Raw genomic sequence first — 25,877 nt, 5'->3', positions numbered from 1 at the left:
GTTTTGGGTGTATGTTAGTATTATTAGTATCAGAGTGCGCAGCGGAAGTGTGGTGGTGTAGTCTGAGAGTGGAAAATTTCGAGGACGAAATTTTTTTAAGGAGGGTAGAATTGTAACACCCTGAATTTGGGCCTAAAAGTATTGGGCCTTGAGTGGGGATCCGTAAGGAGGTTGTATATAGGTATTTAATTGTGCAATGAAATGAAACAATTAAATGTTTGCGTTAGTGGTTAATGGCTTTGAGAAGTGTTGGAGAAATCTTGGGTTCAAACTATTGTGTTAAATAGATGAGGGCCTTTTAAATTATTGTGTTAAATAAATGACACAATGAAGCTTGTAGTCTAGTGGTTGTGGCATCATTAAGGTTGTATGGGAGCCTGGGTTCAAGCCTTGGCTCTTGCAATTTATTTTGGGTTTTTTAAGGGAACCTAGACTTTGGCCTTTAGACTTTATAATTAATTGGGGATAAAATATGACACAAAAAGCCTTGTGGCTTAATGGCAAGTAGCGTGTAGAGCATCTGAGGGGAGGCATAGGTTCGAATCCCATGGCAAGCAAGGAGCATTTATTTTGCTAACAGGGGGCGGCAAGAGCTGGTGTTGAATTTAAACTCTGATGTTGGAGGGATCCCACATCGGGAAGCTAACATAAGAGTGGTTGCGAAGCTGGCTTTAAATAGAGGGAACCATGAGGAGAGTAAAGGTACCTTTCTTGGCTGATCCCTTTTGCTGTATGGCGTGCTCGTTTGGGTTGGGCGTTGGCTAAGAGTGGTCGGAGCGTGGATTAACTCCAGTCTCCTATCAGGTGTATATTTCTCACTACTCTAGCTGTAGGATGGCTACTTCGGGCGGCTATGGGCCGAAAGGGGCTATGTGGGCCTAACGGGCCTACGGGCCCAATGTGACAGCCCAAAATTGACCCTAGTCGGGATGTGGTTTCGGGACCACAAAACCGAGGCATAAAAATAATTTAAAATTTATTTTGATGCCTATGATATGTGTTAATTTGTGTGTGACATTTTGATGTTTCGATTTAGTGTTATAAATGCGAATTTCACTAGAAAGGACCCAGTGGTGAACTTTGAAAGTATGATGGGGAAATGTGTGATGACTAGTTGCTCATGCATGCAAAATAAGGATTTGCATGTCAAATTTCCCCCAACATGGAGTGGCCGGCCATGGCAGAGAGGATGGGCAAAACATGTCATGAAACATGTTTTGTTGCTGCATTAGGGAGAAATAATAAACAAAGGTGTATGGGTAAGAAAAGAATGAAAAAAATGTGTGTGAGTGTGGTATCCCCCCATTGCCGTGAGTTGTAGAGAAAGAAAGAAAAATTTTGTTCATCCTTTCTTTGAGCCAAAACTAAGGAAGAAGGAGGATTTTTGCTTCATGCTTGGTTTGGAAGAGATCTAGAAGGAGATTTGGCTAAGTTTGCATCAAGATTAAGGTATGTATGAGGTTGTGTTAGGAGTTTCATGCATGTTTTGGTTGCTAACTTGATGTGCATGTTAGCCATGGCTCAAATCTTTGTTATGCCATGGAAATGGTATTTGGCCAAAGTTGTTATGGTGATAAAGCCATTGCATGCTAAGTGTGAAGCTTGATGATGATGCATGCAATGATGGATTGTCTACTTTTGAGTAAGATTTTGAGTTTTCTTTTGTTTAATCATGATTGAAGTTAAAAGGGCATGATTGTCATATTCGCCATGATGCATTCATGAGCATGGTTCATGCTTCTTGCATGTTAGTTAAAATTTGTGTTTTGGATAGCTATGGACACCTTGAAATTCGCCATGCTCATATATGTATATATATGTTTGCACATGATGTTTTGGTTATGAACTAAGTGATGAATATGGTTGTTTAAAGAAGAAGATGTTGAAGAATGATTGTGAAATTGCAAGCACATTCGCCTAGCACACATATGAGTGCTTGATGCTATATTATAAGTTTTGAGCTACAATATGCAAAGCATTAACTAGTAAAATGCATGCTGTTTTGTGAGGTATTAAGTGCATAATTGGCCTCAACATGTACATGAATATTCGGCCTTGGGTGGCCTATTGAAGGCCTTAGCTTTTCCTTGATGCTCGAATAAATTGTATTGAATTGCTTGATGTAGTATAAAATGTGCATGACCATTGTGTATTCAAGCTAAAGAGTGGCCATATGACCATTTAAACTCCTTGTCATATTCGCCATAAGCTAGCACAATGAGGTTTTAATAAATTGAATTTGTTTGAATTAGCTCAAGAGCTAAGAGGGCCACAATTGGACAAGGGAAGGAAAAGTGATCGAATAGCCGTAAAAGCCGTTCGACAACATCCGAGGTAAGTCCTCAAGAAGTGACCTTAATTGAATTATGGGGAATGAAATATGGATGTATTGATTATTGATTTATGTGTGTATGAGCATTGAATGATACCGGGCTAAGTCCGAAGGCGATCATGCTAATGATTATAATTGTGTTTGAGCCTTAGTAACGAAAATGAAATATGTATGTCCAATGATTATTGATGTATGTGTGCATGAGAAATTGAATGATATCGGGCTAAGCCTCAAGATAATTATGCTGAAAATTATATCCGGGTTAAGACCAAGGCAATTGTGCTAGTAGCTATATCCGGCTAAGACCAAGGCATTCGTGCCGTTGTTAAATCCGGGCTAAGACCAAGGCATTTGTGCAAATCGTGATATCCGGGTTAAGTCCGTGAGGCCTTGGTGCGGGTTACCATAACCGGGCTATGTCCCAAGGCGATTGAACGAGTAGCGACATCCGGTTAAACTCAAGGTATGTGATTTGAAAATTATAAGCTTGCTGGAAAATTTCAGCAAATGCACTTGTGAAATTTCCCAATGACAAGGTAAGTGCGGTGTGTGCTTGGCGCTAGGAGTAAGAGCGTATGAATATCCGCTCCTATGATGGAACGAGTTATCGGCCTTAATGAAGCCGTTATTTGTGTATGAACATAAGAGTTGGGATGGTGAAGTAAGTATGATTATGTGAATGTGCATTAATGAAATGATGCATTGGGTTATGTGAATGTATTGCTTTAATTAAAGCTGATTATATTCCTTGAGACTTACTAAGCATAAAAATGCTTACCCCGTTGCTTTGGCTCTCGGTGTTATAGATTTCGCTCGATAGCAATCGGATTCGGGATCAATAAAGTCGAAGTCATCCACACTATCAACGCCTCTATTTTGGTATAAATTTTGGTTGAACTTTGAAATGGCATGTATAGGACTACCCCTTGTTGGTTTAAAAATGTGGTGATGTATATGTATACGGCCATGCGAAAATGGCTCGTAAAAGGAAGCATGAACTTAGACTATTTGTGGTTTGTATGTATATATATGGTGTCATGATGTGATTATGGATTGGAAATGGGAGTGTTGGTCACATGATCAGCCATTGGTATGGTTAAAATGATCATATATGAACCTATGTATGGCAAGACTAGTTGGTTGATGGAGACTACAAAAATAGGTAAGACCTACCTTAAAACAGATGCTGCCAGCTGCAGTGACGTGAATGTGAAAAATCACCAAAATTTGTAGGAATGGTATTAAATAGTGAATAAGCTATGTAAATGAACCTTGATGAGTCTATTTTCATATGGAAGAAACGAAATGGTCATAGGAGTTACATGTTAAGAGATATCAAAGCTATTGTGAGACAGGGCCAGAACGGTTTCTGGGTCCCCTGTCGCAACTTTAAAAATTTACTATAAATTATCCAGAAAGAATTAGGAGTCATGCTTTATATGTACAGATTCCATTTTGAGTCTAGTTTCATTAGAAACAAACTTCACCAGTATTAAAGCCCTGTACAGAGAGATATTCAAGTTATACAGCGCGAAGGTCAGAGCAGACGATCCCTGTAACATGGGTGACTTTAACTAATAAACTGTACCAATTGGCCCGACCAAAAATTCTAGAAATAAATCCATGGATGGATATATGAGTCTAAATTCAGGAAAATTTACGAAACCAGTTTCCGAGTTTTGAAACTCGAGATATGATTTTAAATGACGGTGACGCAGTCTTCCAGCCTGACTAGAAATGTCAAATTGGTGGGCAAAACATGTGAACTTGGCTTGTTAACCCCTCGTGTCCGGCTAACGGCGATGGTCTCGGGTTCGGGTGTTACAATTTTATTGGTATCGAGCCACGGTTTAGTCGATTTTAGGACTACCGTGATGTGTTTGGGGTCTAGCTATACATGCCATTAAATGATGAATCGATAGTGTGGTGATTTCGACAATTTGACTTTGTGTTTGGTTATAGCAATGGATCCCGATCCCAACCGAAGCGATAGCTGATGATGTGGAGAGTGTGGCGCTGCTCGCGCAAGGGACAGACCGGCGGACTCTCAACCTATGGCCACAATCCGAATGATGAGGCTAGGCATGCCTTTTATAGTGTGATGAACGAATGGTTTAATCAATACGATCAAACTAACACTACTGTTCCACAACCTCCATTCCCGACAAATGCAACCCCCGCACCTACAATACCTCCGGTGACTGACCAAATGAGGTCAAGTAAGCCCCCAGTCGATAGGATTCGAAAACATGGGGCCACTGAATTTAAGGCTACGGATGATGATGATGCCGAGCGAGCTGAATTTTGGTTGGATAACACTATCCGGGTGCTCGATGAGCTATCCTGCATACACCGATGAGTGCTTAAAGTGTACCATCTCCTTGCTACGCGAGTCCGCCTACTATTGGTGGAGTACTCTGACTTCTGTGGTGCCTAGAGAGCAAGTGACTTGGGAATTCTTTCAAACCGAGTTCCGAAAAAAGTATATTAGTCAGAGATTCATCGACCAAAAGCGAAGGGAATTCCTTGATCTTAAGCAAGGTTCGATGTCAGTTACCGACTACGAACGAAAATTTGTGAGGCTTAGCCGGTACGCACGAGAATGCATTTCGTCCGAAGCCATTATGTGTAAACGCTTCGAGGATGGGCTGAATGATGATATAAGGATGTTCGTTGGCATTCTCGAGATACGAGAGTTCGTAGTACTTGTTGAGCGAGCTTGTAAAGTCGAAGAGCTTAGAAAGGAGAAACAAAAAGCTGATGTGGGAACGGAGAATTTGAAAGAGGTCCTCGGAAAGTCTCTTCAACAAGCATCAAAGAGATTTCGAGATGATGCGAGCGGTCTAGAGGCATTTCGGGCTTTTCTAGACGAGGACGCGATCGACCCCTGTGACCACACGAGTCACTTCGATCGCCGATGGTGGAAATGATCACCGAGAGAGGCGGAGTGTCCACATTGTGGCAAATGGCATTCGGGAGCTGTTGGTTTCGTGATCGCTCCTGCTATAAGTGTGGGTCGGCCGACCACTTTATGAAGGATTGCCCGAGGATGCATAAGCAGAATGTAAGTCGAGTGGAAACCCGGTGCTACCATCGCCGAGGTAGGCCACCTAGAAACATGGGCAATGTCGTTGGCGGTCGAGAGGATCTAGAGATGCTACCATCGATCCGAGGCTCGTGCTCTGCGAGGACCTATGCCATACGCCGACGCGAGGATGCTGCCTCTCCGGATGTCATTACTGGTACTTTCACTCTTTTCAATACAAATGTGATTGCTTTGATTGACCCTGGTTCTACTCATTCATATATATGTGAAACCTTAGCATCCAGTAAGACTTTGCCTATTGAGTCTACTGAGTTTGTAATTCGGGTATCAAACCCCTTGGGTCATTACGTGCTTGTCAACAAAGTGTGCAAGAAAAGTCCCCTAGTGTTCCGAGGTTCTTGTTTTCCGGCGGACTTGATGCTTTTGCCGTTCGATGAATTCGACGTTATTCTTGGTTTGGATTGGTTGACCATGCACGATGCGGTTGTAAATTGCAAGAGCAAGACTATCGATTTGAGGAGCGCGAATAACAAGATAATTGGGTTGAGTCTACGGACTTAAAGGGTTGCCACCGTAATATCGCGATGTTGGCCCGAAATATGTAAGAAAAGGGTGCAAAGCGTACCTTGCGACGTGCTTTCGATGACAAGGAATCGAAAAGAAACCCGAATCTGTGCCGTGGTTTGTGAATACCGGATGTTTTCCAGAAGAATTGCGGGTTTACCACTGCTCGAGAAATAGAATTTGGCATCGAATTGGTACCGGTACCACTCAATTTTGATAGTTCCGTATCGTATGGCACCAACGGAATTAAAGGAGTTGAAAGCTCGGTTGCAAGAATTGGTGGATAGAGGTTTTGCTTGCCCGAGTTTCTCGCCTTTGGGTGCGCCGGTGTTGTTTGTGAAAAGAAGGATGGAACCATGCGGTTGTGCATCGACTATCGTCGACAATAAAGCGACGATAAAGAACAAATATCCGTTACCACGTATCGATGACTGTTCGATCAACTGAAGGAGCCTCGGTGTTCTCAAAAATAGATTTGAGATCGGGCTATTATCAATTGCGAATCCGAGATTGGACGTACCCAAGAGCGCCTTGAGCGAGATATGGTCACTATGAGTTCCTAGTGATGCCGTTTGGGCTCACTAATGCCCTGCGGTATTTATGGATTTAATGAATCGGATCTTGAGACCATATTTGGATCGATTCGTAGTCGTGTTCATTGATGACATCTTGGTCTATTCAAGAAATGAGACCGAACATGCTGAATACTGCGGTTAGTGCTTGCAAATCTTACGGATAAGCAATTATATGCTAAGTTCACAAGTGTGAGTTACGTTAAGAGAGGTTAGCTTCTTGGGTCATGTGGTATCTGCACGGGTATTCGAGTCGACCGAATAAAATTTCAGCCATACTTAATTGGAAGCCTCAGAAATATTCTTGAGGTTCGAGCTTTTGGGGCTTGCGGTTATTAAGCGAATGTAAAGGTTTCTCAACGATAGCCACGCCGATGACGGCTTACTCCAAAAGGATGTTAAGTTCGAATGGACGGAGAAATGCCAAAAAGTTTCGATCAATGAAAACTTATTTGGTGAAGCCCCAATTCTAGTGCAACCCGAGTCCGGCAAAGAGTTTGTCATCTATAGCGACGCCTCCCTACTTGGATTAGGTTGTGTATTGATGCAAGAAGGTCGAGTTGTGGCCTATGCGTCGAGGCAATTAAAGCCACACGAGAAAAATTATCCGACCCATGATCTTGAATTGGCCGCCATCGTATTCGCCTTAAAGATTTGGCGACATTACTTATTTGGTGAAAGGTGCCATGTGTACTCGGATCACAAAAGTCTCAAATATTTGATGACCCAAAGAGACTTAAATCTGCGACAAAGACGTTGGCTCGAGTGTTAAAGGATTATGAGCTGGTCATTGACTATCACCGGGAAAGGCGAATGTGGTTGCAGATGCCTTGAGTCGTAAATCATTATTTGCTTTACGAGCGATGAACGTGCACTTATGCATTCGATCCGATAGTGTGTTAGTAGCTGAATTGAAAGCCAAACCACTATTGATACATCAAATTTGAGAAGCTCAGAAAGTCGACGACGAGTTGGCTGCAAAACAGGCTGAGTGTGTTCCGAACAAGGACTCGAAATTTCAAATCGATGATGACGATTGTTTGAGGTTCAAAAGTCGTCTGTGTGTTCCAAAGAATTGAACTCATTTCGATATTTCAATGAAGCCCATTGTAGCCGAATGGCAATCCACCCGGGGAGTACGAAGATGTACAATGATTTGAAACGTCGGTTTTGGTGGCATGGTATGAAGCGAGACATCTCCGACTTTGTTTTGAGATGTTTAATGTGTCAACAAGTGAAAGCGGAACATCAGTGCCTTGAGATTACTTCACCAATCACGATACCCGAGTGGAAATGGGATCGAGTCACAATGGACTTTGTATCCGGACCGCCATTGTCGCAAGTAAGAAGGATGCGGTTTGGGTCGTGGTAGATAGATTGACTAAGTCGGCCCACTTTGTCCCCAGACGTCTGAATTTTTCAATGGACAAATTAGCCGAGTTATGCGTTTCTCGTTGTGAGATTACACGGGTGCCTATTTCCATCGTGTCGGATAGAGATCCGAGATTTACCTCACGATTTTGGAAAAAGTTGCAAGAAGCTTTGGGTACCAAGTTGCATTTCAAGACCGCCTTTCACCCCCAAACCGATGGTCAATCCGGCGGATAATTCAGATACTTGAGGATATGTTAAGATGTTGCGTCCTCGAGTTTAGTGGTTCATGGGAGCGGTATTTGCCGTTGATTGAATTAAACACAACAACAAACTTTCAATCAAGTATTAAGATGGCACCCTACGAGGCCTTATACGGTCGTAAATGCCGTACACCATTGTTTTGGACCGAGCTCGGTGAAAGCAAGATTTTCGGTGGATTTGATTAGAGATTTGAATGAAAGTGAAAGTAATCCGTGAAAGTCGAAGATAGCCTCGATCGTCGGAAGTCGACGCGGATCTGAAGCGTAAGGATATCGAGTATCGTGGGTGTTAAAGTGTTTCTCAAGGTATCGCCTTGAAAAAGATACTCGATTCGGCCGTAAGGGCAAGCCGAGCCCGAGGTTTATTGGGCCATATGAGATATCCGGCGAGTCGGTCCGATGGCATATCGTTTGATTTTGCCCCGAACTCAAAAGGTTCACGATGTCTTTCACGTTTCGATGCTTCGACGCTATAGATCCGATCCATCGCACGTGATTAGTCCATCGAAATTGAAATTGAAGCTAATATGAGTTATGAGGAAGAATCGATTCATATCCTATCACGAGAAGTGAAAGAGTTGCGAAACAAGCGGGTTCATTGGTGAAAGTGTTATGGCTCAAGCACGGATAGAAGAAGCTACTTGGGGAGACCGAGAACTCTATGAAAGAGCGATATCCAAACCTATTTACGGTAAGATTTTCGGGACGAAAATTTCTTAAGTGGGGAGAGTTGTGACACCCAAAATTGACCCTAGTCGGGATGTTGTTTGGGACCACAAAACCGAGGCATAAAAATAATTTAAAATTTATTTTGATGCCAATGATATGTGTTAATTTGTGTGTGACATTTTGATGTTTCGATTTAGTGTTATAAATGCTAATTTCACTAGAAAGGACCTAGTGGTGAACTTTGAAAGTATGATGGGGAAATGTGTGATGACTAGTTGCTCATGCATGCAAAAATAAGGGATTTGCATGTCAAATTTCCCCCCAACATGAAGTGGCCGGCCATGGCAAGAGAGGATGGGCAAAACATGTCATGAAACATGTTTTGTTGCTGCATTAGGGAGAAATAATAAACAAAGGTGTATGGGTAAGAAAAGAATGAAAAAAATGTGTGTGAGTGTGGTATTCCCCCATTGCCGTGAGTTGTAGAGAAAGAAAGAAAAATTTTGTTCATCCTTTCTTTGAGCCAAAACTAAGGAAGAAGGAGGATTTTTGCTTCATGCTTGGTTTGGAAGAGATCTAGAAGGAGATTTGGCTAAGTTTGCATCAAGATTAAGGTATGTATGAGGTTGTGTTAGGAGTTTCATGCATGTTTTGGTTGCTAACTTGATGTGCATGTTAGCCATGGCTCAAATCTTTGTTATGCCATGGAAATGGTATTTGGCCAAAGTTGTTATGGTGATAAAGCTATTGCATGCTAAGTGTGAAGCTTGATGATGATGCATGCAATGGTGGATTGTCTACTTTTGAGTAAGATTTTGAGTTTTCTTTTTGTTTAATCATGATTGAAGTTAAAAAGGGGCATGATTGTCATATTCGGCCATGATGCATTCATGAGCATGGTTCATGCTTCTTGCATGTTAGTTAAAATTTGTGTTTTGGATGGCTATGGACACCTTGAAATTCGGCCATGCTCATATATGTATATATATGTTTGCACATGATGTTTTGGTTATGAACTAAGTGATGAATATGGTTGTTTAAAGTTTCGGCCTAGCACACATATGAGTGCTTGATGCTATATTATAAGTTTTGAGCTACAATATGCAAAGCATTAACTAGTAAAATGCATGCTGTTTTTGTGAGGTATTAAGTGCATAATTGGCCTCAACATGTACATGAATATTCGGCCTTGGGTAGCCTATTGAAGGCCTTAGCTTTTCCTTGATGCTCGAATAAATTGTATTGAATTGCTTGATGTAGTATAAAATGTGCATGACCATTGTGTATTCAAGCTAAAGAGTGGCCATATGACCATTTAAACTCCTTGTCATATTCGCCATAAGCTAGCACAATGAGGTTTTAATAAATTGAATTTGTTTGAATTAGCTCAAGAGCTAAGAGGGCCACAATTGGACAAGGGAAGGAAAAAGTGATCGAATAGCCGTAAAAGCCGTTCGACAACATCCGAGGTAAGTCCTCAAGAAGTGACCTTAATTGAATTATGGGGAATGAAATATGGATGTATTGATTATTGATTTATGTGTGTATGAGCATTGAATGATACCCGGGCTAAGTCCCAAGGCGATCATGCTAATGATTATAATTGTGTTTGAGCCTTAGTAACGAAAATGAAATATGTATGTCCAATGATTATTGATGTATGTGTGCATGAGAAATTGAATGATATCCGGGCTAAGCCTCAAGACAATTATGCTGAAAATTATATCCGGTTAAGACCAAGGCAATTGTGCTAGTAGCTATATCCGGGCTAAGACCAAGGCATTCGTGCAGTTGTTAAATCCGGCTAAGACCAAGGCATTTGTGCAAATCGTGATATCCGGGTTAAGTCCGTGAGGCCTTGGTGCGGGTTACCATAACCGGCTATGTCCCAAGGCGATTGAACGAGTAGCGACATCCGGTTAAACTCGAAGGTATGTGATTTGAAAATTATAAGCTTGCTGGAAAATTTCAGCAAATGCACTTGTGAAATTTCCCAATGACAAGGTAAGTGCGGTGTGTGCTTGGCGCTAGGAGTAAGAGCGTATGAATATCCGCTCCTATGATGGAACGAGTTATCGGCCTTAATGAAGCCGTTATTTGTGTATGAACATAAGAGTTGGGATGGTGAAGTAAGTATGATTATGTGAATGTGCATTAATGAAATGATGCATTGGGTTATGTGAATGTATTGCTTTAATTAAAGCTGATTATATTCCTTGAGACTTACTAAGCATAAAAATGCTTACCCGTTGCTTTGGCTCTCGTGTTATAGATTTCGCCGATAGCAATCGGATTCGGGATCAATAAATTCAAGTCATCCACACTATCAACGCCTCTATTTTGGTATAAATTTTGGTTGAACTTTGAAATGGCATGTATAGGACTACCCTTGTTGGTTTAAAAATGTGGTGATGTATATGTATACGGCCATGCGAAAATGGCTCGTAAAAGGAAGCATGAACTTAGACTATTTGTGGTTTGTATGCATATATATGGTGTCATGATGTGATTATGGATTGGAAATGGGAGTGTTGGTCACATGATCAGCCATTGGTATGGTTAAAATGATCATATATGAACCTATGTATGGCAAGACTAGTTGGTTGATGGAGACTACAAAAATAGGTAAGACCTACCTTAAAAACAGATGCTGCCAGCTGCAGTGACGTGAATGTGAAAAATCACCAAAATTTTTAGGAATGGTATTAAATAGTGAATAAGCTATGTAAATGAACCTTGATGAGTCTATTTTCATATGGAAGAAACGAAATGGTCATAGGAGTTACATGTTAAGAGATATCAAAGCTATTGTGAGACAGGGCCAGAACGGTTTCTGTGTCCCCTGTCGAAACTTTAAAAATTTACTATAAATTATCCAGAAAGAATTAGGAGTCATGCCTTATATGTACAGATTCCATTTTGAGTCTAGTTTCATTAGAAACAAACTTCACCAGTATTAAAGCCCTGTACAGAGAGATATTCAAGTTATACCGCGCGAAGGTCAGAGCAGACGATCCCTGTAACATGGGTGACTTTAACTAATAAACTGTACCAATTGGCCCGACCAAAAATTCTAGAAATAAATCCATGGATGGATATATGAGTCTAAATTCAGGGAAAATTTACGAAACCAGTTTCCGAGTTTTGAAACTCGAGATATGATTTTTAAGGCAACGGTGATGCAGTCTTCCAGCCTGACTGGAAATGTCAAATTGGTGGGCAAAACATGTGAACTTGGCTTGTTAACCCCTCGTGTCCGACACCGGCAATGGTCTCGGGTTCGGGGTGTTACACCCAATTGGATAAGTTGTTTGATTATTTAGTAAATATTGGACTAGGCTAGGTGAATCTCATATTCGTGGCTAGATTTGGGCTAAAAGGGCCACACAAGCGTGTGGGCCCATTTGGGCTGAGAATGGGCTTTAGGGCCATTTGTATTGTTATCCCTGTTTAGAATACTTTAGTTTACCAATTATTGAAATGCCCTCGACTTGTAAAATTACCAAAGTACCCTCGATTTATAGAATTACTGTTTTACCCTCGATTTATAGAATTTCCGTTTTACGCTCGATTTACAGAATTACTATTTTACCCTCGATTTATAGAATTACCATTTTACCCTTGATTTACAAAATTACCGTTTTACCCTCGATTGTGAAATTACTGAAATACCCCTGTAGGATAGAATTACCAAAATACCCCTAGTTTGTAAAATTACCAAAATACCACTAGTTTGTGAAATTACCAAAATACCCTCAATTTGTAAAATTACCAAAATCCCCCTAATTTACAAAATTATAGAAATACCCTTGACTTTCTAAAAATTATAGAAATACCTTTGGTTTACAAAATTACTGAAATACCCTTGGTTTGTAGATTTACCAAAACACCCTTGTAGGATGAAATGACTAAAATACCCCTAATAGGTAAAAAGACCGTAAAGCCCCTGTATGGTAAAATGATGAATATGCCCTTATGTTCTGTATGACTTATGTGCTTAGGTTTTACATATATTGATATTGGATTAGTTAAGTTTGAGTGATAGGTGGTGGTTATCGTAGGTGATTGATTTTGGAAACGTTTCAACTTCAACCCATAACAGGTGTGTAATAACCCTCGCAGTAGCTTAGATTAATATTTGCCGAAAAGCCAAAATGCTAAAATTTTGGCATTTCAGGAACTTTTGATTTTTCCTTTGCTTAAAGATGCGATAGATATGATATGATCGGTGTTTGGATCGATGGAGCAGGTAAGAGCGCAATTTTGTGCACGATGGTAAGTTGGGCCTCAATTGGCAGGAATCGGGCCCAATGGGCTTTCCAGCCCATTTGGGTAAAACTGATAGAAAATGAAATCTGGAAAAGTTGCATGTTAACATGGTTAGTACTGTTGTAAAATTTGGATTAAGCAGGCTTAGTGGGCTAAATCAGCATTCGTAGGGCCATTAGGGGTTTTGGGCCCAAAAGCCCGAATTTGATAAAGTGGGTCAAAGATCATTGTTTAAACACTCGGAAATATTGATAATTGTTAATGAACATGGAAAACCCTAATATTTGGTAAAATTACGAAATTACCCTTATAATTTGAAAAATGACTATTTTGCCCTTGTGGGCAAGTGACTGACTTGGACTGTGTGGTTGATGGATTTGATTGTGAATATATGTTAATAATATGAATGACTTGACTGTGATTGTTTGATTCAAATATGGGCATGACATTCTGCATACATGACATGTTGCCTAGGTTGGGTTTTATAAATGGAGGAAGTGCTAAAAGGGCTATGCCCCAGTTTACCGAAAAGGGCTTTGCCCCAGTTATTAAAAGAGGCTAGGCCTCCAGTTATATGATAAAGCAGCTATGCTGCCAGTGGAGGGTTTGGTTGGGTAGGTTGAGTTATTCCCCACATGGTGTGTTGGTTGGTACAGGTGGAGAGTAGCGGATGGTGGGTTGAGTAGTCTCCCCAAATGGGCTTGCATACATTCATTGATATTACATGTGATATTGAAATGGGCCTATGGGCCATACCACTTATAGTAAAGGCTTCGGACAGTGATATGATTTATGAAAAGGCTTCGGCCCAGTGATATGATTTATGAAAAGGCTTCGGTCCAGTATATGTCGAGACTGAATTAGGGCTTAGGCCCATATTGCTACTGTTTAAGGGCTAAGGCCCGGACTTTACTGTTATTGAATAGGGCTTTGGCCCAGATTGTACTAACACTGTGTTATTCACTGTTTGTTTGTTGTTGGGGATTACACACTGAGTTTTCGTAAACTCACCCCGTTTCTAACGCAAGGTGTAATCCCTAAGCTTAGATGGTTTAGAGTGTGAGGACTCAAATGGCCACACTCTTTTTGCTTTCTTTTAATTGCAATAAGTAGCCGATTTATTTCTTTATAACTTTTATCTTATTAATATTATTATTTGGTTTTTGGTTGTAATAAGGTCATTTTAATTATTTTTTTGGGATTATTTTATCTTATACCCTATATTTTTCTGATAACAATATGAGTTAGACCTAGGGCGCTTTTCCAAAATGATAATTGTTTTCAAAATAACGCAACGATACAATTAATCGGTTTATAAAAAATATCTACTTAAATGAATTCCAACTCGTTTTTCTCAAAACCTAACCTAGCACCAAAGTGTGGCAATGGTTGTGGGCATGCCTAGGGTTGGATCCAATCAAGAGCTTGGTACTTAAGCAGCCTTCATGGCTCACCTCCTCTATTTCGGATACCTACCTGGTGCACAGCTTCCATTCACTTTATTAACTTAGCAAAGACTATCTTTTAAAACACTAAGAAGGACGTTGAAAGAGACATGGGTTTTCTTAAAAGCTTCAATGTGACATGTCGGATCCGGCCATAACACCTAGGCCGGGTTTGGGGTTTACACCAAAAAACCCCACTGTCGATGCCACAAGGTCGTGTGGTCGACGAAGGCCAGGTCGTGCGCCAGACACAGCCGTGTAATGGCTAGAGTGTGGCCGTGTGGGCTATACAGGCGTGTGGGCCCACACGGGCATGTGGTCCCATTGTACTGAAATTTTTTGTAGGATCACAGGGATCGTCCTAATCGACTGTGGGCCTACCGTGGGTTAGTAAAAGCTTACTAGACCCTAAAACTATGTTATCTGTTATACTGATGTACTGTTATGAGCATACTTATGTTTGTTTTTCTGTTATCTATTTATGAAAGCATGTTAAGCATGATTTATTTGTTAATTCTGTAAGCATGTTTTGTTACTGTGATTAGGGCAGGATGATACATATTGGAGGAAGTCTTTTGAAAGGAAGATTTTGCCTAGTATCTGGCAACGCAACTGCATTATATCTGGTATATGCCGTATCGGAACAGCATGGTTGTAGGGCTGGGTGGGTGTTTTAAACCCCACATGGTGTGTAGGGATGGTCGGAGATGGTGTGTAGAGGATGGGGGTAGGATCCTGTTATTTGATTTGCCTATCTATAACTGTATCTGTATCTGAAATGGGCTCAGGCCCGAATAGAATTTGTCCGATTTGTGATATTCTGTATATGTACATGCTTTATAAGTGTTTGTATGTCATTTTGTAGATTACTTTTGCTCATTAGGGATGGATCAAAACTTTGGCTCCCACTATTCATCATCGTTAATAGCTTTTGAAATCTTTTGGGATTTTGGCATGTATATGTAGTTATAAGTATATATGTATATGTGTCTAAACAATTTTGGGTATAATAATGAACTACTAAGTTATTTGTTTGGACACTTTGTTTTCTAGGTTGTATATATGTATCTTTTGACTTGATAAAATGATATGGATGCAATTACTTGTAATGTGATGAATTTGTTGTGAATTGGTATTTTAGTAAGTATGACTTAAATGGTTATTTGGTGCTACTTAGAATGGCAGTTTTAGTGCTAAATGTTTTGTGTTTGCTTGGTAAATCAAATGGCATGTCAAGATTTAAACTTAGTTTGAATTTAGTGAACATCTTGGCAAAAATTCAAGTATCTAATTGTATATGAAATGATATTGTGATTGACGGGCCTGTGGGCATATTGGTTGGATGTGTTTATATCATGCTTGGTTAGTTTGATTATGCATGAATTCGGTGTCTTATGATGGCTTGAAAATTGGTGCAAAATTTTTTATAGGTACATGCTAGTTTGGGTGAGAAAAATAGCTTGTAAATGGCGTATTTTTGTCCACACGGGCAAAGACATAGGCGTGCATCTCAGCCGTGTGTCACACACGGCTAGGCGACATGACTGTGTGTCCCCTTTAACTTTCAAAAGGTTACAAGTCAGGATGCTACACGGCCTGGCACACGAGCGTGTGAAGTTACATCAAAGGGTACACGGCCTAGCACATGAGCGTTTGGCTTGGCCATGTGACCCAAGTAAGTGAGTTACACGGGCATGGATGTGGGTTGGGACACGGCCGTCTGTTCCTGTAGTGTTGAAAATTTTCAATGTTTTCTGAAAAATTCTTTAAGTTTTTGATTTAGTCCCAACTTGTTTCTAGCATGTATTTCGAGCCTCGAGGGCTTGTACAAGGGAGAATATACATTTTTTGAATTGGTTTTAAAGTGTTTATTGATATGATTTGAAAAGTTTTAAATTTATGCTCGTTTAATTTGAAAACTTCATTAATGCTCCGTAACCCTGTTCCGGCAACAGATATGGGCTAGGGGTATTACATTTATTGGTATCAAAGCTAAGGTTTAGTTGATTCTAGTACTAATATAGCAAAATAGGAATTAGTATATACATGCCACATATACCCTGTGATAGCGTGATACATTTGATCCGTTCTATCAATTTGTTTCTTATAGATTCAAGATGTCAGTAGAGTCTAATCGAGCTATAGTTAACAAAGCTAAAAGTAATGTTCAAGCTTCGAATCCAGAGGCAAGTAACAGTATGCTGACTCCTAAATCGGTTGGTGATTAAATGAAACATATGTTTATAGGAATGATGAACCAATGGTTCAACGAGTTTAAAGAAGCAAATATGGCTATTCCGCCTCCTCCACCCCATGTTGTGCTTCCTCCGGCACCTCTGAATACTACCTCCCTTGTACTAGCGTTGGTTACTCGAGTATACGTAGATAAGGTTTAGAAATATGGAGTGGAAGAGTTCAGAGGTATGGTAAATGATGATCCGTCAAAAGTCGAGTATTGGCTATTAAATACAAAAAGAATTTTGTAGAATTATTGTGCACCCCTGAAGATTATTTGATATGCGTGGTGTCTTTGCTGAAAGACAAGGCATATTTGTGGTGGGATACTTTAAGTACGATGGTATCAAATGATTGAATTAATTGGGATTTTTTTCCAGAATGAATTCAAGAAAAAATATGTAAGTAGATTGTTTATCGATCAGAAAAAGAATGAATTTCTTGAATTAAAGCAAGGAAACCAGACTATAGTTGAATATGAACGAGAATTGGTGAAATTAAGAAAGTATGCTTGTAACATTGTATCGCCCGAGGAGGAAATGTGTATTAGATATGAAGATGGGTTGAACAATGAGATTCGATTGGCTGTAGCAGCACTAAAGTTTCGAGAATTTGTAGAACTATCCGAGAGAGGACAGAAGGTTGAGGAGTTTCGTAAAATTAAATGACAATCAGATTTAACATTCAGAGACTATAATCAGAGAGGGTCGTTCAAGCTTGCTCAGTCTTCTCCCTCAAAGAAATTTCGAAATGACACAAGTAGGTCTGCTGCTTCTTTAGAATTTGTTAATTGAGAGAAACTGAGACAAAGTAATTTCCAGACAGTCATTGCTCCAGTTGCGGGTGTTAGAAGTGTAAGAAATGTAAAAAGAGCCCTCCCAGTGTATGATGACAGTAATAAAAAACATTTTGGTGAGTGCAGATCAAAATTGGGAGCTTGTTTCCGTTATAGAGCTACCGACCATTTTCTCCGTAATTGTCCCAAGAAGCAAAGTGATTTTGAGAATCAATCAAATAAACTTGAAGCAACCTCCAATAGGGGTAGAAGATCTGGAAATGCTAGAAATACTAATCCCGATAGAGGAAAGAATAGTGAGATGAATGAATGACCAGAACTAAGAACATTGGTTAGAGCGTATACAATTCGAGCTCGAGAAGAAGCTACAGCTCCAAATGTTATTGCGGGTACTTTTTCTCTCTTTGATATTAATGTATATGCATTGATTGATCTTGGACCAACTCATTTGTACATATGCACTACATTAGTAGACAAAAAGAAAATACCTAATGAATTCACTGAATATACTGTTAAAGTTATAAATCCTTTGGGTCGGTATGTCTAGTTAATCAGTTATGTAGGTCTTGTCCATTGAAAATTAAGGGTTATGACTTTCCTGCTAGTTTGATGCTATTACTTTTTTATGAATTCGATGTGATTCTGGGAATGGAGTGGTTAAGACAACATGATGCTAATGTGAATTGTGGAAGGAAATATATCATGCTAAAATGTCAGGATGGTACACGGGTCTGAATTGAATTAGATAGATTAGATGGTACATCTAGTTTAATCTCTATTACGATGGCACGAAAATATGTTAAAAAGGGTTGTGAAGCATATCTCCCTTATATAGTTGACTTCAAAATTTCAAAAACAAAACTAGCATCTATTCCAGTGGTCTGTGAACTCTCAGATGTATTTTTAGAAGAGTTTATTGGGCTACCTCCAACTTGGGAGTTGAATTTGGAATTGAATTAATGCCGGGAACATCCCTGATATCTATAACACCATACAGAATGGCACTTATAGAATTGAAAGAGTTGAAAGCACAGTTGTAAGAGTTGACAGATAGAGGCTTTGATCGACCTAGCTTTTCTCCTTAGGGTGCTCCTATTTTATTCGTCAGGAAGAAAGATGGATATGTGGTTATGTATCGATTATCGACAACTCAACAAAGTGACGATAAAGAAAAAATATCCATTTTTACGTATTGACAATCTATTTAAGCAGTTAAAAGGTGCAACAATTTTTTCAAAGATTAATCTTCATTCTGGCTACTACCAGCTACGAGTTAAAGATTCGGATGTGCCAAAAACTACATTTAGAACCAGGTACAGACATTAGAATTTTTAGTGATGTAGTTTGGTTTAACCAATGCGTCTGTAGTATTTATGGATCTGATGAATAGAATTTTCAGACCGTACCTATGTCGATTTGTTGTGGTTTTTATTGATGATATTTTAACTTATTCACGGAATGAATCCAAGCATGTTGAACATCTATGAATTATTTTGCAAACTTTATGCGAAAAACAATTATTCGCTAAGTTTAGCAATGTGATTTTTGGCTTCAAGAAGTTTGTTTTCTGGGACATGTTGTGTCAGCAAATGGTGTTAGAGTAGATCCGAGTAAAATTTCAGCTATTATTGATTGAAAGCCTCCTAGAAATATATCTGAGATTAGAAGTTTTCTAGGACTAGTTGGATATTACAGAAGATTCATCAAAGTATTCTCGATGATAGCTACACTGATGATGCGACTATTACAAACAGATATGAAATACGAATGGTCCGATAAGTGTCAGCAAAGTTATGACCAGTTGAAAGCACTGTTGACCAAAGCACCTATTCTAGTTCAGCTTGAATCGGGTAAAGAATTTGTGATTTTCAGTGATGTATCTTTAAATGGTTTAGGTTGTGTTTTGATGCAGGAAGGCAAAGTAATAGCATATGCTTCTCGACAATTGAAGTCGAATGAAAAGAATTATCCGACACATGACTTAGAATTGGCAACTATTGTGTTTGCATTGAAAATTTGGCGACACCATTTGTTCGGCGAAAAATGTCACATTTTTATTGATCATAAGAGTTTGAAATATTTAATGTCGAAGAAAGATTTGAACCTGAGACAGCGTAGATTGCTCGAGTTGTTGAAAGATTATGATTTGATTATTGATTATCATCAAGAAAAGCAAATGTAGTGGCTGATGCTCTGAGTAGGAAATCTCTGTTTGCTTTGCTAGTATTGAATACGCAATTGCCATTGTCTATTGATGGTTTAATTTTAGCAGAGTTAAAAGCTAAACCATTGTTCTTACAAGAGATTTGTGAGGCTTGGAAATGTGATGATGTTTTGGTAGCTAAATAGAAATCGTATGAGTCGACTCCTAATTCAGATTTTTAGATAAGGTCCGATTATTGCTTACTTTTTAGAGGCAGAGTTTGTGTACAAAGAATTGAAAACTCATTCAAAGAATCTTACATGAAGCTCATAGTGGTAACTTGTCTATTTATCCAGGAAGTAATAAGATGTACAGTGATTTGAAACAAATGTACTGGAGGCCTAGAATGAAACACGAGATTTCGAGATTTGTATCGAGATGTTTAGTATTTCAAAAAGTTAAAGCTGAACATCAGGTACCTTTTAAATTATTGCAACCAGTGATGATATTGGAATGGAAATGGGATTAAGTTACAATGGACTTCGTATCGGGTTTACCCCTTCTTTGAGGAAGAAAGATGCAATTTAGGTTGTTATTGATCGTCTAACGAAGTCTACACACTTTATTCCAGTGCGTAAAGATTACTCCCTTGAGAGATTAGTTGAGTTATATGTTTCTGATATCTTTAGATTATAAGGGGTGCCAATCTCTATTATTTCTGATAGAGGTCCACGGTTTACATCGCGATTTTGGTGAAAGTTACAAGAAGCTCTTGGTACGCAATTGCGGTTTAGCACTGCATTTCATCCTCAGACCGATGTTCAATCTGAGTGAGTAGTTCAGATACTCGAGGATATGCTTCATTGTTGCATATTAGAGTTCAAAGGCAGTTGGGAGAAATAATTTTCGTTGGTTGAATTAGTGTATAATAACAGTTATCAGTCGAGCATAAAAATGGTACCGTATGAAGCTTTGTATGGTCGAAAATGCTGAATCCATTATACTGGATTGAGTTCAAGGAGAAAAAGATACACGGGGTTAATTTGATTCTTGAGACTGATGAAAAGGTAAAAGTGACCCGAGATAGTTTGAATGCAGCTTCACATTGTTAGAAATCATATGCGGATCTTAAATGTAAAGACATAGAATTTCAAGTCAGGGACAAAGTATTCTTGAAATTATCACCCTAGAAGAAAGTGCTTTAGTTTGGCCACAAAGGAAGGCTAAGTCCATGATATATCAGGTCGTATGAGATTATTGAAAGAATCAGACATGTTGTGAATCGATTAGCTTTACTGTCAAAACTAGAAAAGATCCATAATGTCTTTCAAGTATCTATGTTACGACGGTACCAATCTGACTTTTCACATGTTATCTCTCTGACGAATGTCGAGATTCAGCCTAATATGTCGTACAATGAGGAACCAATCAATGTTCTGGCACAAGAGGTGAAAGAATTAAGAAATAAGAACATAGCTTTAGTAAAAGTTATCTAGCAGTGACCTGGAATAGAAGAAGCTACTTAGAAACCTAAGGAAGCTATGAGAAAGAAATATTCAAACCTCTTTTCTGGTAAGATTTTCGGGGACAAAAATTTCTTTAGGGGGACAGTTGTAACAGCCCGTTTTTAGTGAAATTAGAACAGTGGTTCTGGGGCCACAAATCTAACATTGAAATATTTATTTTGTTATTATTTTATTTCTTAAGCATGATTGTAATACCACATAAAAAATTCATTGAGAAATTTTACCGTTGACATGCTCAATTTGATAAAAGGACTAAATCCCATAAAGTACAAAAGTTGAGTTCTAGTAGTTAAAAGTATTAAATAGCTAAAGAACCTTAAAGTGAGAGTCTTTATGTGGTAACTAGACCACTAATGAAGATAGTGGAATGTGATGGCTTGGCATTTGTGTAATTAATAATGTTTTTAAAGGTTAATTAAGTAATTTGGAAATTAATGATAAATAAAATATAACAAAACAAGCCATCATCTTTTTGTGCTTAGTCCACTGAAATTTTAGGGTTAGAAAGCATGGTAGAAGCTCCAACATTTGGCTAAGCAAATTACCTTGCTTGGTAAGTGATTTTTGTCCCGTTTTTAATGATATTTACGTTTTGGAGATCGTTGTAACTTAATCTAGCTAGCCCAGGGACTAATTTTGAAAATTTTAAACTATTAAGGTTTTTCCATTGATGAATGTTTAAGAGTTTTGATGTTTTATGGAAGAAAATGGTTAGCTGTTGATAATAAACAACTTTTGTTAAGTGATTTTTTATGAAATTGTCAAATAGGGTTTAATTGAAAAATAAAAAATTATACATGGTGAAATTGTGAAATAAAGAAAATATAGGGCTTGCTAGGGACCTAATTGATATTTGGCTATGATGGGTTGTGGTTAAATTGCACGAATTTCCATTTTTATGGGCTAGGGACTAAATTGAAAAAAAGTAAATAGGTAGGGGTAAAAGTGTAATTTTTTTAACATGTGAATTTGGATTGAATTTTATAGAATAGTTATTAAATTGGTTGAATTTATTTATTTATATAAGGATAGATCTCAACCGAATTTAAATCGAAAGAAGGCGAAAGTCGTGGATTAGCCGATCGTACTCCTTTGCGATACTGTCGATGTAAGTTCATAGGAATTAAATTATATCATTTGATTTCCTTATGTATTTGTATTTTATAATCGAGTAGTTAATTATTATATAATTATACCCCTGATCATACTTACGTGACCTTATTGTACTTCGGTACCCCTAATCGTACTTACGTGCCCTTGTTGTACTTCGGTACCCCTGATCTTACTTACGTGCCCTTATTGTACTTCGGTACTCCTGATCGCACTTAGGTGCCCCTATTCTACTTCGATACCCCTGAATACACTTACGTGCCCCTGTTATATTTCAATACTCCTGATAACACTTTTGTCTCGTGGTTACGTTTCGGTAACATTAATTAAGAAAAATAAGAGTTCATTTATTTAATGTTGAGTTAAATAAATTCCTATGTACTTACTAAGCTTTATAAGCTTATACGTGTTTGTGTGTCATTTTGTAGATTAATTTTGCTCACTAAGGATGGATCAAAACTTTGGCTCACACTATCCATCATCATTAGTAGCTTTTGAACTCTTTTGGGATTTTGGCATGTATATGTAGGTATAATTATATATGTATATGTGTCTAGATAATTTTAGGTATAATAATGAACTACTAAGTTATGTGTTTGGACACTTTGTTTTCTATGTTGTATATATGTATCTTTTGACTTGATAAAATGATATGGATGCAATTACTTGTGATATGATGAATTTGTGGTGAATTGGTATTTTAGTAAAGTATGACTTAAATGGTTATTTGACGCTTGGTAAATCAAATGGCATGTGAAAATTTAAACTTAGTTTGAAGTTAGTGAACATCTTGGCAAAAATTCAAGTATCTAATTGTATATGAAATGATATTGTGATTGAGGTGCCTATGGGCATATTGGTTGGATGTGTTTATATCATGCTTGGTTGGTTTGATTATGAATGAATTTGGTGTCTTATGATGGCTTGAAAATTGGTGCAAAAGTGCTTATAGGTACATTCTAGTTTGGGTGAGAAAAATAGCTTGTAAATGGCCTATTTTTGTTTACACGGGTAGAGATACGGACGTGTGTCTTAGTTTTATGTGACATACGGCCAGGCGACATGGCTATGTGTCCCCTATAGCTTTCAAAGGGTTACAAGTTAGGCTGTTACATAGCCTAGCACACGGTCTGACACATGAGCGTGTGAGGTTACTTCGAAGGGTACAAGGCTTGGCACATGGGCATGTGGCTTGGCCTTGTGACACAAGTCAGTGAGTTACATGGGCAGGGACATGGGTTGGGACATGGCTATGTGTCCCCACTCCGAATGCCCACACAGCCTAGCCACACAGCTGTGTGACCCCTGCAGTGTTGAAAAATTTCAATGTTTTCTAAAAAATTCTCTAAGTTTCTGATTTAGTCTCGACTTGTTTCTAACGCATATTTAGGGCCTCGAAGGCTTGTACAATGGACAATATACATATTTTGAATTGGTTTTAAAGTGTTTATTGATATGATTTGAAAAGTTTAAAATTTATGCTCGTTTGATTTGTAAACTCTAGTAATGCTCCGTAACTTTGTTCCAGCAACAGATACTGGTTAGGAGTGTTACACGTTCATATCACATATGCTCAAACATCCATATGTCTCAATTGTCACCCAAAACATATCCATCCAAACGTAGTAATATTAGCTAATTCAACCTTATTATTCAAATATGTGTTCAATCAATCAACAAGGATTATTTCATTCTAACAATACCAACATTTTCTTACCGAATCCATATTAACCATGTCATACTATCTACCTAACAATGTCCACATTACAACATAACCTAGAGAACACCCACAAGGTAACTATCAAGCTTATCAAAACATTTAAGTTCCACAAAATGTACTAGTTAATCCATCATTTAAACTAGTTAACAAGAACACTTATTCTACTCAACAAGAATTTCATCATCCAATATGCATGTTCAATTTCCTTTGTATATTCATAGTAATATTAACTTGCTACCTTAGTTATTCAATTCACATATACTATTCAGTCAATTTACTTCCAATCATTAGCGCTACATAATTAACATTTACAAGTCTTATATCACTATAAAAAAACTAAGATTAGTGTATATACCATATCAAAATATCACAATACCAAACCATCATCTTATAACATAACATTTAATGATCAAAGGACTCCCTAAGGTACATGCCATTAACTAACAAAAGACATTACCAACATGTTGAGTTCGAAATCATAGCTGGATGTTGATTTTGATGAGTGTACAAGGTCAAAACCTAACATTCGTATGGAAACAAAACCACACGCTGAGTATGAACTCAGTTAAATCATAATATAAATCATAATAGAGTATGGATTAAAAATCATAAGATGCACATACCATTTAATATTATCGTACACTATCTCATAATTGTTCCAACATGATTCAACATTAGATAAATTTATCTCGTAGTTGTTATTTCAATAATATAATGTCACATTTCTCATTCAATTCTAAATTTTCTATATCAATAAGCATAGTCAATTTTCATAATGAATCTTTTCACAATTCATTTATTTCATTTGCATATTTTAACTCCCTATTAACCTGACTTGGACTTGAACGGAAAAATCTGTTAGGATAAATTTGAAAATAATAAGTTGTACACTATGCTTGTTGGTATAATCAAAAAATAGATGTACCTAGCACTGGTCGATATAACCAGGAAATGGGGTGCCTAACACTCCCCGAAACATAATCCTGTAACCCTGAACTCTTCTTATCCTATAGCATGCCAATTATACTTGACCCTGCCCAAATAGTTAATAGGGTAACAAATTTCTCACATTCATTTATAATCAATTTTCAATTTCCATATCATAATCTCAATCAATCCATCAACGATTCCCATATATAACAATATAACTCATCACAACATTTATGCAATTTCACAATTCAAACAATATTTTAAATATTTTTGAATCTATATAATTCAGTTATTATCATAGACAACCAATTCATATTAACTCATTTTAACCCATTTTATCAATTGTAACTCACCTTATTATCTTACCATACAATGTAGTTCATAAATGCAATGTAACACCCTATACCCGGCCCGGTCGCCGAGCCAGAATACCAGGATGCCACACCACCGTCTTATGTCATACACAATGAATGAAAGCTCATTCTAGAAGAAATGCTTTTGACATTATCAATCATATAGGTTTTAAGTCACTCGTACTCTTTAATTATCATCATTACATGCTAAACATACATCAGATAATCTTACAACAATAGTTTAACATGCATAAGGTCTATTAGCAAAATATCAAAATTGACTACATAGGTATCAATACTATAAAATGGGTTACGATATTTCTCTCAAGTGGTATCAATACCATTTGGAAAATCGGTACCAAATCAGCATTATATTTCTCATATGAAATCCAAAGTCTCAAAAATTATCGGTACCTTTTAAAAAGTATCAATTATTTTACCTCGAGTATTGATAGTTGTGATAAAGTACCGATACCAAATTACATTACTAACTTCTTACAGTTTCAAAAACATGGGAGTATTGATATTAAAAC

Source organism: Gossypium arboreum, chromosome 8 (assembly GCF_025698485.1).
Source record: "Gossypium arboreum isolate Shixiya-1 chromosome 8, ASM2569848v2, whole genome shotgun sequence".
NCBI lineage: Eukaryota > Viridiplantae > Streptophyta > Magnoliopsida > Malvales > Malvaceae > Gossypium > Gossypium arboreum.
Note: the sequence above shows the minus strand (reverse complement) of the source record.